Genomic DNA, 11,517 nt, shown 5'->3' with positions numbered 1-11,517 from the left:
CTTCACTTTGTGAGTCCTACTTCTGGTCAGCTTTTAAAACCACCATTTGCTGGGCCGGCTAGGGAGAGATCTTAAAGAGATAGGGCACCAGCACCCAGGTGCTGGCCATTTTGCAGGCAGCCTCTCACACAGGGCTTGTTTCAGTTTATTCTATAAAGCAGTAAAGCTTTATTTAGTAATTGTTTGGGGAGGAGTTGCCCTGATATTTCCATTGAAGTAGCTTCCCAAGCAAACCCATGAATTTTGATTAAAAATAAGCATGTGTTTTAAAAAGCAAGACAAATTTTCATATATTTTTTACCTCTACAAAAAAAAAATCAATGCTGGAATTAGCCTCACCCTGCTTCTGATATGTACATATTTCCATCCATTCCTAACTAGCAAATAATTGCACTTAATAGAATGGATAGCTGCTAAAAAACAACTCCCAACTATTTATCATTTGCCTTGGTTTATATCTGTGAAAATAGACAAATAGCTATATTGCTTCTGATAATACTGCTATAGATATACAGCTATTAGTGAAAGGAATATTTGTCTACCACAAGTTACATTTGTTTTGTTCACAAAGTCTTTCCTCTCCATCTTTTGTTTTCTTTTAGTTGTACTTCCAGTTTGTGAGTCTGTATGTTCATTGTTTTTTTAAAAAAATCTCTTACTTATTGGTATACTGGAAATTAGAAGGAGGATATTTTTTCCCATTTTCCCCCATTTTTGCAGCACAACCAAAAAGACTCACAAGCAGATATAACCACCAAAATAGTTAAGGGAAGCACAGCTAATGTGGCTGAAAGAGAAACCTCTCTTGATCCAAATGTATCTTAATAATATATTTCATGACTCTTGTGTGATAAAATTATTCTTGCCCCTTAAATAAGAGGTGGGTGATCAGCATTATCAGCAGAGAATAAAATGCTGTTGTTGAAAGAAAAATCTTCAGGTCCAGTCCAAGCCGGGAATAAAAAAATGGAGACTGCTTTAAGAAAGAAGGTCCAGTTTATTGAGTTGCAGAACCACAACAGCATATGGTTCTGGGGCAGTTCAACTCAAAACTCCCTTTACTACCCTTGCACAAAATGGGCATGGTCTGGGAAACCCACCCACAGACACAAGGGGTCTGCTGCCGGCAAGATGGAGGCTTACCCAGGCCCAGTCCATTGGTGAGGTTAGCTTGGAGTCCCATCCTGGATGCCAAATTGTTGAAAGAAAAATCTTCAGGTCCAGTCCAAGCCGGGAATAAGAAAAGGGAAACTGCTTTAGGAAAGAAGATCCAGTTTATTGAGTTGCAGAATCACAACAGCATATGGTTCTGGGGCAGCTGACCAACTGATTTGATGAGAACAAGGATTTTTATAGAGTTTTACAGCATTTTGTAAATTGAAGGCTTGTTTTGTGTACTTTTGTTATTAGATTTATTTAGCTTGTTTCACAAAGGTTAGCAATCGGAGTAAAATACTTACTTCCTTGGTCCTAATCCTGTCAAACAAATGTAATTAATTTTACCCCCTTATCTTTAGTCTGTCTATTATTACTTCCATTGAGCTCTCTTTGTGAATCAACAGGCTTGATTCAATGTTTCTGTTTTCGCAATAGCCAGAGATTTCATGAGTGAAACATTGCTTCTGTATTTTTTTTCTTGAGTTTTATTCTTGTGATTTGGGGGGGGGCATAGTAAAAGGGATTGGGGGGTGCATTCTTACCACACTATTAGTTTAATTTAAGCAAATAAAAATGTCACCTACTAAAACAAGCAATGGATATCTTAAAACTATGAAGATCTTTGCTTTCTTTATCATGAGAAGGTTGAAAATTCAGTTTTTGCCCAGTTTTGCTCATAATATTCAATAATCCAACCAGATACATGTGATTAATTAAAACTCTCATTTTTATTTACCAATAAATCTAATTTCTTCCCTATTTCTTTTATGAGTCTCTAGCTTTTCTCATGCATTAGGAAATAAGAAACTTCTCTTTCTCTCTCTCTCTTTTTGTGCTGTTACAGTTTGCGAAAGAAATGCATGACAGGGAAAAAAAATGATCTTGGATCGCTAAGCCTAGCCTCTGAACTTCTGCCTTACTAGCAGTCAGTTCACATTTGATCAAAGATTTATTGAAGCCTGCCAGTTCACCTTAAGGAAACTAAGATATCCAAATACTGTTTATTTAGTTAGTAATATCTTTGTTGAGGTTAGGATCCAATGAAAGCAAAATCTGCAATAAGGAAAATGAGACTAAGCAGTTTTTCAGTGGGAAGAAGGGGAAGAGGAGCATTTACCCAGTCATGAAGGATCAGAGCCAAAGCCCCAGGACTTTAGCATTGCCAGAATTTTTTTTAAAAGTGTATCAAAATAACATACTGGGGGGGGGGNGCAGGCCTCACTTCCTAATCTGACAGGCCTCACTTCCTAATCTGAGACAACATCATAAAATGAGGCACTGGGCAATACAACATTCACAATTAAAAAGGAAAAAAAAACATTAAACTGCAATATCCAAGGATTCTAGTAGAAGAGTAGGGCCTTAATTCTTTTGACCACCTTCCCTTGTATTATTTACTTTTTTCAAAAACGTTTCATACAATTGCTAATTATATGAACAAGAGAAGTTCGAACAATAATTAAAGAAGCTACTATGTCTGTACGTCTTGCTGTGTAACTTGCTTCTTAGTTCAGTTTGAATGTTTATCTCCTGTTTTAATTGGATGGAATTTAGGTTTGCTTTTTTCTATCTGAGAAAAAGCATTTGTACTTGAGTCCAAGTACTCTAATTAATTTTACACGGCTGCCTTGAAACTTGTCCAGAAGCTTCATCAGTTTTTCTGTCTGGAGAATGGAATATGGGTCTTCTGAAACCAGCCAGAGCATGGAATGATGACTTCAAGCAGGTTGGACAGGATATTCAAGATATTATTTTTTCTGAGGCAAAGATTGTGGTGCTTCCACTCCATATACAAAAATAGGCTAGGAAGGCAGTTAAAGCATTGGTAATGAGACAGCATCTTGTACTACCAAAAGCAGCATGGAGACCCAGGGCATGAATAATGGCTAACAAACTGTATCCAACATCCTGCACTATCCATTCTCTATCTCCTAGCCTTTGCCAAGTGAAGCAACATCTCATTTTGTGTAATGGTAGGTCAGTTTAGGCAGCAATGCTCAGTTTGTTTCCAAAAACAGTTCAATATAGTAGTATCAAATACCAGGCTCTTTGGATTTCTGTGTCTCAGGGAATCTTCTTCAGAAAGCTTCAACTCTCACTTCATTCCACAGAATTCAGACACAAAAAAAAACATTTTACCATTTTTGGAACAGATTTGTTCCTCTTTAGCAATTTCATGAAATCACCAATCTTGTCAGCCATATTTAGAGGAATACTTAGCTATGCTTTTTGGTGGCCGTTCCAAAATACTCATCCTTCCAGTGATATTCAGAAACAATGGCTAAAGATATTTTTCAAATGCATTGTCTTATCTGATTATACATCCATTTATAGTTGCCCATTAGGCTATTGAGATAAATGAAGGCAGTTCTACAAATCATTGGTCCCCATTCAAGCCTTCTGAAGCAATTTTCTATCACTTCCGGTTTCTCTCTTCAGTATTCCTGCCAGCTTGCCAGTAGCCCTTGTTCTTTGCTGATATTATCTGTTAAAAAACAAAAAAGAACTCTTCCACCTAGCCACTGTGAAAGGGGAACAGTAAATCTGCTCCTAGGAATTGCTGAAAAGAAGGCATGATGGTGACAAGACAGCATGGCCCAGCAGGGGGTGGGGGGCACTTGGAGCAACAAAGTAGAACAAGGTAAGAATTCCTTCCCACTTGCAGATCTAAAAGAAACACTGCAAGATTATCATCACAGCATTTATTCTGGAACAGAAGTGGGCTGGTATTTAAATGACTCAGTTTTCTAAGCTGAAAGACACAGGGACAGCAGTGATCTCAGACCAGCCCATCATTATGTATAGAAATAACCCAAAGCAACACTATAATCCTTTTGTTTTCAATGGCTACAGTAACAGTTTTCAGCACCTATAATAATCGTATAATCCAGGGGTCTTCAAACTTGGCCCTTTTATGACTTGTGGACTTCAAGTTCCAGAATTCCTCAGCCAGCATGCCTGGCTGAAGAATTCTGGGAGTTGAAGTCCACAAGTCATAAAAGGGCTAAGTTTGAACACCCCTAGTATAATCATTCATATTGCAAACTTAGCTAAGGTTGCCAAAAATTGCAAAGAGAATTCTAACATAATTGTCTTCATGGCCTCTAGAATTGAGGATTTCCCAAATCCTACATATGTTAAGATTCTGTGCATTTAGACCAGCCTCCATCTCCATAACATTTTCCCTCCAAAAATAGCATATTGGAACATCCTATAACAATAACATTACTTAGCTAATACAATTCGATACAACTTTTTCTTAATCAGAGAATCTGGTTGTGTGCCTCACAATGCATGTTTAGGGGCAGCTCATAGCTTGGTGTTTATTCTTTTCATGAAGAAAATCATACTCTCATTATCTAGAATATTAGGATCAAGAAAAGACTTTCTATCAAAATTCTGACAGTACAGGGCAATGGATTCCAGAGTCCCAATAGTCCATCGTTGAAACTATTATCAATCCAATTCTTCTCCAAGATACTTTCTGGGATACAGGAGAGGTTATAGAGACAAGGGATATCTCTCCCCATTTGCATTCCTTCCTTTTCTTAAGTCTTCTACCTGGCCCCTCAGGAAAGTAGCACCCTGGAAGTCTATTGAGATTCTCAGTCATCCAGGTCATGATTGTCCCAAAGGTGCTTTTTCAAGAGGCAACTGGACTTTCTTATTTTTCTTTGAAGACGTTTTTGTTCTCATCCAAGAAGCTTCTTCAGCTCTGACTGGATGGTGAGGAATGTAAGGATTTATATTCCTTGCAGACAGCTGGTCATTCGCATTCTTTTAGAGAGTCGTTGAGGCCACTTGAAGGTTTATCTGTGTCCTGCACCTGAATAGTGCAATGGGTATGGAGCCATCTTGGAACTACTGAAAGGACTGAGTTGTGGAACTGTGCTTTCTGCAGGAGGTTTTCTGCCCTGTGTCCATTCACTGTTGATCGCAGTCACGGGCTGTTGGGGATGCATCTGTGGTGTCTGCATTTCAAACTGAAGCACAAATGGTTCCTGTATTGTTCTGAGAATCTCCATAGACATTTAGCTATGCACTTTGGTATGAACACCTTTGAATAGTGCAGGAGTATGAATGGATTTCCAAAAATTGTAGGCTATAGGAAGCATTTGTGCTTCAGTTTGAGATGCAGACAACAGAGATTCTTCCCCAACAGCTTGTGCCTATGTTCAACAGTAAAGGGACATAGGGCAGAAAACATCCTGCAGAAAGTACAGCTCCACAACACAGTCCTTTCAGCAGTCCCAAGAAGGTTCCACACCCATTTGCACTACTCAGGTGACCCTGAGGACACAGATAAACCTCCAAGTGGACTCAATGACTCTCTAAAAGAATGCAAATGACCAACTGTCTGCAAGAAATATAAATCCTTCCATTCCCCACCATCCAGTCAGAGCTGAAGAAGCTTCTTGGATGAAATGTGAAATGTCTTCAAAGAAAAACAAGAAAGTCCAGTTGCCTCTTGAAAAAACACTTTTGGGACTAGCACCCTGCAAAAAAATTGGCCTGAATTCTGGCACTGCAGAGTCATGAAGTCCAATCATTTGCTCAGTGCACCAATCCACATTGAAGCATTTGTGACAAACAGCTGTCAAATCTAATTTGAAGACACGCACATGGGGACTGCATCTCTATGTAATTGGTTGGCAATCATTTTCCTACCCCAAGAAAATTGGGCAACCTTCTCAGCCTCTCAGAAAAAATATTTGACAAAATGTTAAGATATTGTGAGAGATTTCAATGGTTCAGAAGGAGAAGATTGAGAGCGGGGGAGAACACTTCAAAAAGCATCACTCAGTAGGGACCATTCCTCTCCAAAAGGCTTTTAAAAGGGAGTTTGTACAAGTGAAATGGCACGGTATCTTTTCTGAACCAGTTGGTCTTTGAAAATTATTTCGGGCTTCCTAACTGCCCATTCTTTATCGAGCTTTGGCTTAACTAGCCACAGTGTTGATTTCAAACTAATTTAAGGGCAATTCCCATACTTATTTTTAACATAGCGGTTTTGTGATGAAATCAACATGAATTGAGTTTTTCCAGGGGATTTTGCTACAATGAACTAAGCCTGTGGTTGAACACAACACTTCACATCCTTCAAAAAGCGTTTGAGGCCAGAGATGAGCTGTATCATTACATTCCAAAGACTTGTTTCCTGTACTGAGTGAAAAAGAGAAAAACCCTTTGATAAAAATGAATGAATGAATGAATTTACAATTATTCAACAAATCTAACTTTCAGTTTATTTTTATTAATTAATGTTCTCTAATTCACACCCTTATCAGTATAAAAGTACAACATATATACCAAATCAGCCAGGACTCTGTTACAATCAGCTTCGGTATCTTCTAGTATATATTTGCGTGCTGCAAGAGGTCATTGGCACTGACAGCCATCACTATTGATGGAAACTGGAGGGATGCAGGCTTTATGTGAGATGCTACAGCAGTGGTGGCGAACCTATGGCACGGGTGCCAGAGGCGGCACTCAGAGCCCTCTCTGTGGGCACGCGCACCATCGCCCCAGTCCTAGGCCCTCAGCTGGGTTTTATAAAACCTTTTTGCTTTAGCTGCCATGTGCCAAAAAAAAAGGTTCAATCAGTCAATTTCAACTTCTCGCGGGAAAAAAAAGATCTTGCAAAGTTGGAATTGATTGATTGAATTTTTTAGTCCCACCCAGTCTGCCGTTACCACCGCAGCCACACCCACCCAATTGGCCACGCCCACCCAATTGGCCACACCCGGCCAATGGGCCACACCCACCTGGCACTCGGCGATGCATAAGTGGGTTTTGGTTTGCAGTTTGGGCACTCAGTCTCTTAAAGGTTTGCCATTACTGTGCTACAGCATCTCCAGGCTCACTGTTTTTGTCACCAATCTCTCTAGAATCGAAACTTCCATAATAACAAGGAGCAAGACAGTTTCCTAGGAGACTTAGCTAAAATTGCAAAGATGAAAATTCCTGCCTTAGACCACATACCGATTAGCACAAATGCATGGCAGAAATGCTAAGACAACTTTGAAATTATTTTTATTTTGTATAAGGGACCATACACTAATTATTCAATTTTTCAAGCAATTAATAATATTCATGAATGGATGTATATGCCACCTTGATCTTCTGTACCAAAGGCAGAATATTAATTAAAAAGATATAAATACACTCAGTAGAATTTACTTACAGGAGATGTAAATTCTGTAGTAGAGCTATCAGATTTGGGATGCAAAATTCTGGTTGACCCATAGATTGCAGCAAAAGGATACAAAAGCCACTCACACTTTGTGCCATCTAGAGGCAGCCTAGATGTAGTAACTCTGATTTATAAACTGGCAAGGTTGCAGTTAGTCTGTGTGTGTAACAGAGAGGGGTGGGGGAGATCTTATGAAACGTGTTGAAATTCGAAGAATTAGCAAGAAGTGCAAATGACCAAAAATTGCTATTGCATGAAGATGGAAGTTTAGCTGTTCTTTGGGAGATGATGGCCTAGTAAATTTAACTTTTGTCATACCTATACAGTTCTTTTTTCCCCTTTAGCCAGTTTCTACTTCCTCTCTCTTCTTCTCCATCCATTTTATTCTCTTCTATTTTCTTGTATAGATGCTCCTCTCCTTGATCCCATTATCAGTCCTCTCCCCATCCTCATTTTTCTTCCAACTGTTTCTTCTGTAAGGGGGACAATGTGTTCATATGTATATATACACACTTATATGCTCTGATGTGAGACAATGGTGAGTATATGCAAATAAGAGATCTATTTTTTTTTGTAAATTGTAAATTGGGAACCTTTTATAAAGTCCTAGATATGAATGTATTACATGGACAATTCCGGGAATGGGACATTGGCTTCAGATTATTTTCCAAGGATGTTAGTAACAAGGTGAGCAAACTAGGGATTTCACAGGATTTTCCTCTAGGTTTATGACTCCTTCCCCCAATCTAACATTTTTTGGGGGAGGGAGTCATGTAAAATTCAGGATTATTTTACTTTAGAATAAATATGGTAAATATTTTTTAATTTCCCTGTTATTAGAAAGAATTTCAGCATATTCCACTCCCAGAGAAATGCTGACCTATACAAGTGGAGGTCAGAGTTTTTGCAATGAAGAATACTGGTCAATATATAAGTGAAGGAAAATGAAACCATGTGTGAGTAATTAAGACCACAGAAATTGCATTTACCCAGAAGTGCTATTTTAAAGCATGTTCCATGTTGATCTTCTACTTTTGTGGCATATTACATTCTTGGCACCCAAGAAGAGATTCAGTACATTAAGCTGGCCTCTCAAATGAAAGAGAGTGTGCAAATAAGCAATCTATTACATTTGCTGATGTTGCAAAGTTTTCTTTGATCAGATGCGATTAACCCAAATTTATCCTGGTATATTTTATTACACACATTGTTCACTAAAATCCACTTTGTTTCCTGACTGCATTTTGTCCAGAAGAGGGAAAAAAAACTTGTCAGAAATTCTGCTTTCCAAAATACAAAAATTGGCTCAATACTCAAAGAATCTATTTATAAGTCAACCTATTTATAAGTCAACAACTCACCTGTGGATTCATGTGTGATTTCTGTATTAAATGTACTTCTTCATACAGAGTATGGAGTTTATTTGGGGAAAACAACAAGCAGAGGACCCAGACCAACACCAGGACATGAATAGCCACTTTGATTTATGATATTTGATCAACTGAGTTGCTTCTTTTCCCCCTCACAAAAGGCAGCATTCCCAAATGCTCTGTGAGGATGTAGCAGCCAAATCAACTACCATTTCCTGTTGCCATTCTGCTCTTATTAGCTGGAGATTTCCCTTTTCCCTCCTGTGGGAGGATTTGTGGGACCATCTGTTCAAGCCATCTGGGTGGGGAGGCTATAGGGGTACAGCAAGATTTAAGTGACCAACAAAGTGGCAAGGAAAGTCCAGCTAGGCCGGAGAAGGCCATCTTTAGTTTTAAGGAAATCTGGATCACCAGACTGGCCACCAGACTTAACACGCCTCTTGGAATTGTCAGCAATCCATTTCTGTCCAGCAATACGGAAACCCCAAGAACTGGCATCCAAATTGACTTCTTTCCTTTCTTCTTCTAACTTCTTTCTCTTCTTCTAGCCCTGGGCATGCAGTTTGGACCAGATGAGTAGCCACTGCCCTTTTTAAAGTCAGGCTGCTTCCAAGCCGCATGGATTTGGTTCCTCTGTCTGGATCTGCAGGAAAAAGCCAAGCCTGGCTGGCATCAAGCTTTTACAGCACAGAGGGAGGAGCTGCTTGGCATTGTTGGTGAGAACAGCACACAATTGTACAACGTGAACACATTTACTGGATTTTGTATCGGGTGAGAACTTTTTCAGGCTCCTTCCAACTACAGTTTTGGGAGGAAGAAAAGATTCTCAATTATATGCTTGAGCACTAGGACGATTATATACTTGTTTTATCTTATAAGCCACAGTGCTAGCTTTTTAAGGAGGGCCTTCCATGAGGAGATTAAATAACTCAAGATGACAGCAAGATTTTAATTGCATCAAGGCTACCACATCAACTTTTGTGACCCTACCCCCATGGACTCCTCTGCTTAAAAAGTTAGCAATATTCCTAGTTAATAAAAAAAAGGCGTAATGGAGCCCTAACGGATACTCTTGATTTTAAAGCAAAATGCATTATGACCTTTCCCTTTTTATATTTTATAATATGCTGTTATGGGGATGTGGTCTTCCTATTAACAAAATGGCTAGCAACAGCACCTATCACAAATCAGAAACACCCGTTTATTTGAAACATAAATATTTTTCATGAGTAAGGGGTATTGGTTGCAAAATACATTACATTGCAAACACTGCACCTTTCATGCTTCCAAGTGAAGTTACAATGCAAATATTAAAGAATAAAAAATGTTTAGGGATGATCCCTGGTATTTTCGTCTTATTGTTGGCTTCAGTAATTCATCAATTATTTTCTAAAGACACCTGTAAGACCTATATGGAATGAAAAAGTATTCTCAGGGTTTTGTTCTGTCAGCTTTTTTTTTTTTTGCTTAAAATATCTTTAAAAAAATCTATATAAATGAGTGAAGCAAAGGGCTTAGAGATATCTACTTAACAGCGAACGGATCTTTTGGAGAATATTAAAAATGAGAATTCAGAATTCTCAATATTCTCTAGAACTTAAATGCAGCTTCAAGATTCCATAAAGAATCTCTATACTTATTGTTATATTGATAAAGAATCCACCTGAGAACAACAGTCTGTTTTACAATAAAACTCTCAGTCCAACTCACCTCACAGGATTGTTGTAGGAAAAATAGGAGGAGGAAAGAGAATTAAAAGATTTGCTGCCTTGATTTATTTATAAAAATAACATAGGCAGAATAAAAATAGAAGTGCTTTTTAAAAAAATACCTCTCCTAAAAGAATTAAAATCATCTCCCAATATATAACCAACATTTTATTTTATAATCTATCTTCCAATATGGCATAAGCCTTTAAAAAAACCCAATGTAATATACAAATCACACAAGACAAAAATATGTACATTAAATGTACAGAACAAAGAAGGGGACATAGTAGATTTACATATTATCTGAAGAACAAAGTGAAGTATTTTACATTAAATAGCATTTTTAATAGCTAGGATCATTTGACCTCTCTGCTCATAGGCAGAAGTCATGATAAAGGATAAGTGATTCAACATAATTTTAAAACATGGTGGTTTTTGTATAATAAAAACCAAAAGTGACATATTCAAGGAACTAGTGCTTTATTTATTTATGAAAATTATTGTTGCCATTGGTTTGCAAATACTAGGAACCATGGAAGTAAATATTTCCTTGCACAATAAATTAAGAGCAATCATCATTGTAAAAGCTGGTAATCATGATGGCATTAACAAGAAAGCTCACAGCCTGTGACAAATGAAACTTCTGGTATGTTAATGAAAGGTGGAAGTCTGGCATTAATTTCAATCTGTTTATATTTATTGGGCTGGGTGAATTTGGGTGAGGTCTTGGAAGCTGAAGAATGCATTAAATTTGTGTCAAGGGAAAAAAAAGATTCTCTTCTTACATGAAAACTGGCATGTTATCCCTGTACAAGGGGCCATGCTAATTTTCCCTGTATTGTTCCAATTCGAGTAAATGTCTTGCCAAAACATGCTTCAACAGCACATGTAGTAAAATTGAAACAATACAGAGATTTACTATGGCTACTGTGCCTGTATAATATGCTAATTCATCACAGAATTTATTTATAAAAAAGGAAAAGGTATCATTTGTTTGTTTCCATTACTAGCAACAATGAATTTGCAATAAATCTATTTCACCTCATCCCAGCTAAATGTTCTCCATACACATTAAAGGGCAGCACAG

At 37.9% G+C, this 11,517-nt stretch overlaps 1 non-coding gene across 1 annotated transcript; it reads right to left on the bottom strand.

The window, feature by feature from the left end:
• Nucleotides 1-11,193: 11,193 nt before the first annotated feature.
• On the bottom strand, nucleotides 11,194-11,301 carry LOC114922952. The gene has a single exon (XR_003810541.1). It is a non-coding gene; the product is annotated as a U6 spliceosomal RNA (small nuclear RNA).
• Between the last annotated feature and the right edge of the window lie 216 nt (nucleotides 11,302-11,517).

The sequence above is a fragment of the Protobothrops mucrosquamatus genome, unplaced genomic scaffold, assembly GCF_001527695.2.
Source record: "Protobothrops mucrosquamatus isolate PMUCROS unplaced genomic scaffold, P.Mucros_1.0 scaffold1405, whole genome shotgun sequence".
NCBI lineage: Eukaryota > Metazoa > Chordata > Lepidosauria > Squamata > Viperidae > Protobothrops > Protobothrops mucrosquamatus.
The sequence above is the reverse complement of the archived record's forward strand: the minus strand, read 5'-3'. Positions and strand labels throughout refer to the sequence as shown.